General features: G+C 37.9%; 1 long non-coding RNA gene across 1 annotated transcript; it reads left to right on the forward strand.

Annotated features, from left to right (window-relative positions):
- LOC128143035 (uncharacterized) lies at positions 1-6,838 on the forward strand. The gene is made up of 3 exons (XR_008235594.1): positions 1-1,008; positions 1,266-1,407; positions 4,491-6,838. It is a non-coding gene; the product is annotated as an uncharacterized LOC128143035 (long non-coding RNA).
- The last annotated feature ends 272 nt before the right edge of the window (positions 6,839-7,110 follow it).

A 7,110-nucleotide genomic window follows, 5' to 3' on the forward strand; every position in this document is an offset into this window, starting at 1 on the left:
TGCCGTTGAAGAAGAGGGTGTTCCAAACCTCCCCCCGACACCGCACCGGAACGGCGTCAGAAACGTCTCCACCTGTTTGCAGTGGCTGGAGAGGCAGGTTTAGGTTTCTTTCCTGTTCTGAACGCTTGTGCATGGTTTTGTTTCTTGGCTTTGTACACTCAGATAAACTTCACAGCTCTTTCTCCATCTTTCTCTGATTTTTATTTAATTCAGGTGACTTCTTTGCTTGCCAAAGTTGGAGACGATAAATATTTCACTGTCGGCAGCCTGAGGGATTCTCTACCACCCTTGCTTCCATTTTTAAGACTTTTAGTGTAGCTTATTTCCAGCAGGTTTAAAAGTTTCAAACTTTCCCCATAAAGCAGTTTGAGAAGCATTCTTTCCCCCCCTCGAACTTAACCCGTTTGATATAAAGATCAGAAATTGAGTCAAAGCTACCAGACCTCCCCGTTTTAGGGACTGAAATCAGGACTGTGGATCTAACGGCCCCCTAAATTCTTTTCTTGCGGGCCAGTTTTTGAAGTCTTGAGATGCCAAGTAGGTGGGATGTGCTTGCAGGTCGGGGCCCCGTCTTTCTTCTATTAATGATCAACAAAGAAAACCGTCTAAATCTATGGTAACAGAAAATACACATCACATACACGCATAAAACCGATCTATCAGCTGCAGTAACACAGACAAGATTAGTACCACTTTTTCTCGATGGCTTGAATCAAGCTGTAGTGTTGAAAGGATCCTTTCGTATTAATTGATAATTATTGTTTATATTTAAAAACACAGCTGCACAAATTCACCTAGCTGGCAGAAAAGTAGGCTTCACACGACAGGACTCACTAGGCTGACCTTGCTGTCAACAGAGAAAGACAAGTGCCTTGCTGAGGTCATTTATCTGATATTAATGTCCAACGTGTGCGGTATAAATTGCTGTCTGGAGGTGCCGCTCGCACACGTCTACCCTAGAAGGAGCTTAGAAAATTGTTTTGGATGAAGAATGTGACCTTTCAACAGGTACAACTAGCGAGTCCTCTCCCATTCAAATCTAGGTCTAGTGCCATTCCCCTGGCCATGACCATTACCCAGAAAACACACAAACAGGACAAACGCAAAGCTTTTCCTTTTCCTGAAACCATTCTCTTGCACGTGTAGGTGAGGTGTAATTGTGGGAACCTTAAGGCGTTTCTAATTTTATGAGAACAAGTGTAATAAATCAGGCACTGCTGTGCTGAATGTCCCCTAATATGTCAAGCCATTTTGTTCTTCCTTAGCAATCTAAGTGTCATCTCATGGAGTCAAATGATCAAGCTAATTTTAAGACTTTCTGATACATAATGAGTTTTATCTAATAAAGGTATCTATGAATGGAAAAAAACCCAACCCAACAAAACCTACCAGGAAAAGAAGAGAATGGTAAATATGTTTAACCTTTTTTTTCCTTATATTTTTCTCACATTTGTTTCTTCTGAGCTCAGCTGGTGTATAAAAGGAGTTAATGATGATAATGAGCTTACATTTACTGTGCCTTTCTTCCTGAAAAGTCCCAGAGGGCATTACAAACAGATATGATAAATTCACTGCTTGTTCTGAAAGGATACTGAGGAATATTGCTTCTGGCTTTTATATGGAAGGAGCAGACAGCAGTTAGCAGACATATTGCCCTTCTGCATACTTCTGCAAGAGATATGGATCACAAAGAAGAAGGTTAAGCAGTGTTTGGTTTACGTCACTGATCCTTTAATGGTGAGATAAGAACTGAGTTGTACATAGGTTTTCCAGTGTCAGCATTCCACCTGCTTTATAATAGAGAAAATTGATTTCTAAACACAAAACAGTCTCATAAATTATTATTCTCTGCTTATATTTTGTCACATTTCTCTTACTTCAGTAAGTATTTGGCTCGTTACAAAGAACAGCACATGCAAAAAAAAAAGGATTTTTTTAGCTTGTAGCCATATAATCACCCTGCCTGGAATGGAGGAGCTGCTTGTATTTATGTATGTGCGATGGAAGTGTTCTTCTGGGCTTTTGTCTTGTTAAAAAATTTACATCAAAGGGAATCAGAGAAAAGATACTTCCTAGAGTTTTCTGACCTCATTGAGATGTAGTTTTGTGTAGTTAGCTGTATCTGCACCTCACCATAATTACCTAATTCTGCCAGTCTAGAAAAGTCCTCTTTTGCTGGCTTTAAAAATAGTTAATTTGCCATTATGGTAGTCCCCTGTTTACTATTGCTGCCCTGTTAGATGCTGAAAGCTAGTATCTGAAGATTGTGTTTTCCCAGTTTCTTTGGTCTCAAATATTTAATTGAAATTTTGCTGCAGTCCATATAATTTCTGAGATGGTTTTCTTTTTTTTGGGGGGGGGGGGGGGGGGGGATGTGCATATGTCCTGTGTCTTTCAAATAAATTTAGTACTTTTTATGATAAGATCTTCCTTTAGGATAAAGCTTCTACTCTGTCATATTCTGATACAGCCTCCAGTTCATTCAGGCTTTCACAACTCATAGTGTGCTTCTATTCTAAAGGAGTTGTACATGTTTTGACAGTCTTTCTACCAATTCATGCATCAGCCTAGAAATAGTCTCACAAACTGCAAGCAGACATTTATATTTATAACACTAAAAAAAAAAAAGAGAGAAAAGCATTTTTCACTGTTAGCTGAGGGAACTAAAATTCAGAGATGTTTTTTCAGCCAAAATCTATAAAAGGAAAACCAATAAACATGTTCCTACATGAAAAAAATATAAAATTATGAAATTTGAGAGGTTTCCAAATACATTCATTCTTTTTTTGTTGGTGTTCTATGACATTTCAACTACGCTAAAGAAATCAATAGGCTTTCAATGCCTGCAATGTTGGTTTTCTGACATCTCCAATATTCATTATCTGAATAAGTGATACTCTTAGCCTGAACATGTTACTGTGTTGCAGTAAGAAGGGATTATAGCTGCCCTTTTAACCTCTACTCAGGATTCATATTCAACAGTTCATCAATGAAGAAGAGTGTATTTCTCAAAATAACTTCTGTTCTTTTTTGGTTTTAAACTATGGTGTTCTCGGCTACCCTGCGCTCCACTCTGCTTCCTCATTTAGGCAAATGTAATAGGACAATTTTTTTCCTATAGAAAAAAGACTGATTTGTGTAGGCTGTCTTCTTACATCTCACTGGGTTTTGATATGTATTACCTTGTCATAAAAAATTGAGTTCAGAGAGAACATCATGTCTGTGATGTGGTATCATTGGGATTTTTTTTTCAGACAGACCAAAATCCCCTAATCAATGGAAGGACTTTTGTTGTTGAATTCAGTTACTTATGTGGCTGGGTCAGGCTCTGTAATAATAAATAAATATTGAAAAGTTTGAAATTGAAATTCAAAATGGAATCCAAAGTTTAATGATAATATTGGGAATTTCTTCTAATTACTATTCTGATTCTGCATTTATTGACATCCATTAGGAAAGCTTATGATGACTCCTGAGTATAGATTGCTATTCCTGTCTAGTTTCACATTTTAAATTATAATACTTTTCCTTTTAACCCTTCTCTTTTGCTGAAGTTTGAGTTCTGTTTTAAAGGGTAAGCATCAGTGCTCATATCACATAGTCCAACTAGATTTGTTGTTTAAGTTATTCTTGTTTTGAAAGGTAAGTACCAGCAACCCTTCTATTACTATTAGTAATAAAAAGACCAGTGATCTATATTACATGGAAAACTAAGATGTGGTTGATACTTGCATTGCTGCTTTTCTGTCCTATTTTATCCAAAAGGCAGAACGATACATAGACTAACAACACTGATCGTTGGAGAGAGAAGTCATCAATTCTTTTTTTACGGTGAATTACTTGGGGAATAAGTTATATTTATATAATGTGGAGCTGTGGGAAAGAGTATCTGTTATTAGTGAGTATCCTTGACAGACCATAGATTAAAACAATGGGGGTGAAGCCGCATGAGTCATGTCCATCCACATCAGATCATTCTATTTCAGTCTCTCATGTTAGCATCATCCCTTCTACCTGTGATCATCTTCACAAGTTTCTGTGCAGAAAGTGCTCAAACAGATAAAATGTCTCAATAATCTGCAATACTAGAGGTGAGATGCAAAAACTTTTTTTTTTCTTTGCCTGGCTATGAAATTCAGATCAGGGAAAAAAAAAAAATAAAACCTTTCCTTTTTAAAAGTTTATCCAAGATTTTCACTCTGTAGGTCAGTAAGAAATGCAGAAAGGCAGTAAGAGTCTTATGGACACAGGTTAAACCTTTACAGACTTTTAAAATGGTAGCTGGTGTCAGCTTTCAACCTAACAGCGATTTTTCTAAAGTGTGCACCATGGTGAAATTCTTTTGATCATTGCATTTCAAAGAATTCTTAGATATTGTTTTGTTTGGTTGTTTTTTTGGGTTTCGGTGGTGTTTTTTTTTTTTTACTAGCTTCTTTATACAAAATATTTTTTCCTATATTTACCAGAGTCCCTTTGCTTTCCCCATGCAGAAAAAATGGCCACGGTCCTTCTCAGTTTCTTGGTCTCCGGGTTTGACTATTTCAGCTCATTTGGATTAGAGCCATAAACCCTAAAAAGCACAATCTAGTATTCAGAGCTTCAAGTCAGACTGCCCTTGTGCCACAGATAATCACCAGGAACATCGCTCCAGTTAGTCACTACCTGCCCTGGTTTGTTATTTGGTGCAAAACTAAAGCTCAAGGGAAATTAAGACCCGAACTGTGGTGACTTCTAAGTTGTGGTCCATGAACTAAGGAAGATATGTGAGGCCATAGCAAAGGTTTCACAGCTGATGTGGAGAACCTGATGGAAGAATGAAAGCTCCACCATTTCCATTTGAAACTGTGCTGAGAAATTCCTAAGAGTTGGCAGTAGTTCATAGATCCAAAAGGGTTTGGAAGCACTGCTGTCTTTGGCATGGCCCAGATTGCCCCTCATAGCAGCACCTCCTCCAACCCCACCTGCAGTCCAGCCCAGACTGGGTGACAACACAGAGCTCAGAGTGGCAGAGGCAGTCGAATGACATCTCAGTTGTTGGTTTGAAGCAGCCAGTACAGCTATAAAGAGAAATGAAGAAAATGAGGGGAGGGGGAGCTGAGAAAGACTCTGTGAAGGACAAAGAGGGAGACGAGTCAGGAAGGTTGACAGAAAAAAAAGGTCATGAGTGAGGAAGAAGGGATTCTCTTGAAAGAATATGAGGAAAAGAGGCACAGCTTAAGGAATAAAATGGAGAGGGAGAGCCTACAGCGTAGAGGCTGCCTCATCCCTTGAAAGCATGGAGCAGACAACTTTAGATTATTTGTCCCTAGCCCCTGTTGTTATCTCCCAGTGTTGTGGTCTCCATCTCTCCCTCCTGTGTGCATCTCAAGATTTTTCTCTAGTTTGGAATGCTAAAGTGTATTTAATTGTAAACACTTAAAACCTTATGTTTCCTCCATGCACAGAGGATTTTCTGCCTTCCTGTGCCACATTAAATGAGCAAATATGCAGCCCAAACATACCTTAGCTTTTGTGTCCAGTGAAGTGCACTCCAAACCCTCTTATGTATGCTGCCCTTCGTTCCTAAGGGTAAGTGTAAGCCATTGCTTTGCCTATACAAGATGATAATGTGTTTTTCTACTGTAGGCTGTCCCTCCTCCAGTGCAGTAACTTGCTGCTGTTTTTTTACTTTTTTTTTTTTAAAGTTAGGCCTTAGTTTGTTATTTTCTGCCACTTTAACATTACTTCAACTGTAGTTTCATCTGCAGAGCTCATTTACATGCTGTTTACCTTTTCTTCCAGCTTATTAATGAAGCTATTAAAACAAGAAACAACTTTATACCTTGCAATAGACCCACTGCTTACTTCCCCACAACTTAGTGCAATGCGCTGCCATTTCTCATCAGCCAGTGTTTGTGATCCTTCAACCTGCTTTCAATTTACATGTCAGTGCTTACGTCCAAAGCAATTTGAATTCATTTTGGGAGATTTAGTGAGACACTCTATTAAATCCTTTATTAAAATCATGCTGTGTATCTTTCATCCAGGATTTCTGCCGTTCTATCAAAAAAACAATCACGTTTCCTTGGCACAACATGTTCCTTATGAACTCATGCTGCTTATTGCTTATCATCTTTCCATTCTCCTTTGAATGTTTAGAGGAGTGTTTTGGGATTGGTTTTTTTCAGTTTACTTTCTTTTTCCCCTCAGCAATTGTTCTGTTCTTTTGCATTACAGAATACACTTGAAATTAGACTCCTTGTTTAATAAACCACTCTTCTTCCCTTTATTGATGTTTGAGGCTATACTTGCTATGCTATATGACTTTTCAGAAATTATTTTTGAGGGCTTAGTATTTTCAGTGTGTATTCAGGGATGCCTTTAACCTGGACTAATTGGCTGGATACAACTGTTTTTCTTACTTGTGTGCTAAACAACAGCAATTTTTTATTTCTTGTTTTCTGTCAAACCTTCTGCTTTCAATAAGAACAAGTAATAAATACATGTATCTGGGAATAATGAGTTTTGCCCACCTCTCTCCTACTAAAGCAGCCCTACTTTTGGACTATGTTTGCCTTTATTTTATATCTTTTAATGATCCCCTTTGGTATCATTAACTTGTTCTTGGCTTTATCCTGAAAGCCACTGAGCACTTCGACCATGGTCTAACTAAAGTGTAAGAATGTATTTACTTTTCATCACTGAAGTCATCATGCAGCTTTTGGGGGGATTATTCATACATTCAGGTTAAGCACAAGTTTTGCTTTGCTCTTCCTCATACAAGTAATCTTCTACAGTTCATCTTTTCCCTGAATACTAGCCCACTCTCTCTATTTTGTTTGCTTTCTTCTTCATAAGTAAATATATCACCCTGGGGAGAAGAGTTATTTAAAACTGTATGATGTATTTCCTACACATTCTCCCTTTCACGCCATCCTTGTTCTCAGTTAAGCACAGATCCAGAGTGTGTTAAAGTTGGTGATAATATTCCAATTCACTGCAATGAATTTGGATCACACCCTTAGTTGTCAAATCTCATATTTTGTTTTAGTTTGGGATCCTCTTTCCTATTTTTTTGGTTTGTTTGGTTGTTTTTTTTTCCTTCTCTTTTATTTTTTTCCTTTCTCCCAC

This window comes from Harpia harpyja, chromosome 6 (genome assembly GCF_026419915.1).
Source record: "Harpia harpyja isolate bHarHar1 chromosome 6, bHarHar1 primary haplotype, whole genome shotgun sequence".
NCBI lineage: Eukaryota > Metazoa > Chordata > Aves > Accipitriformes > Accipitridae > Harpia > Harpia harpyja.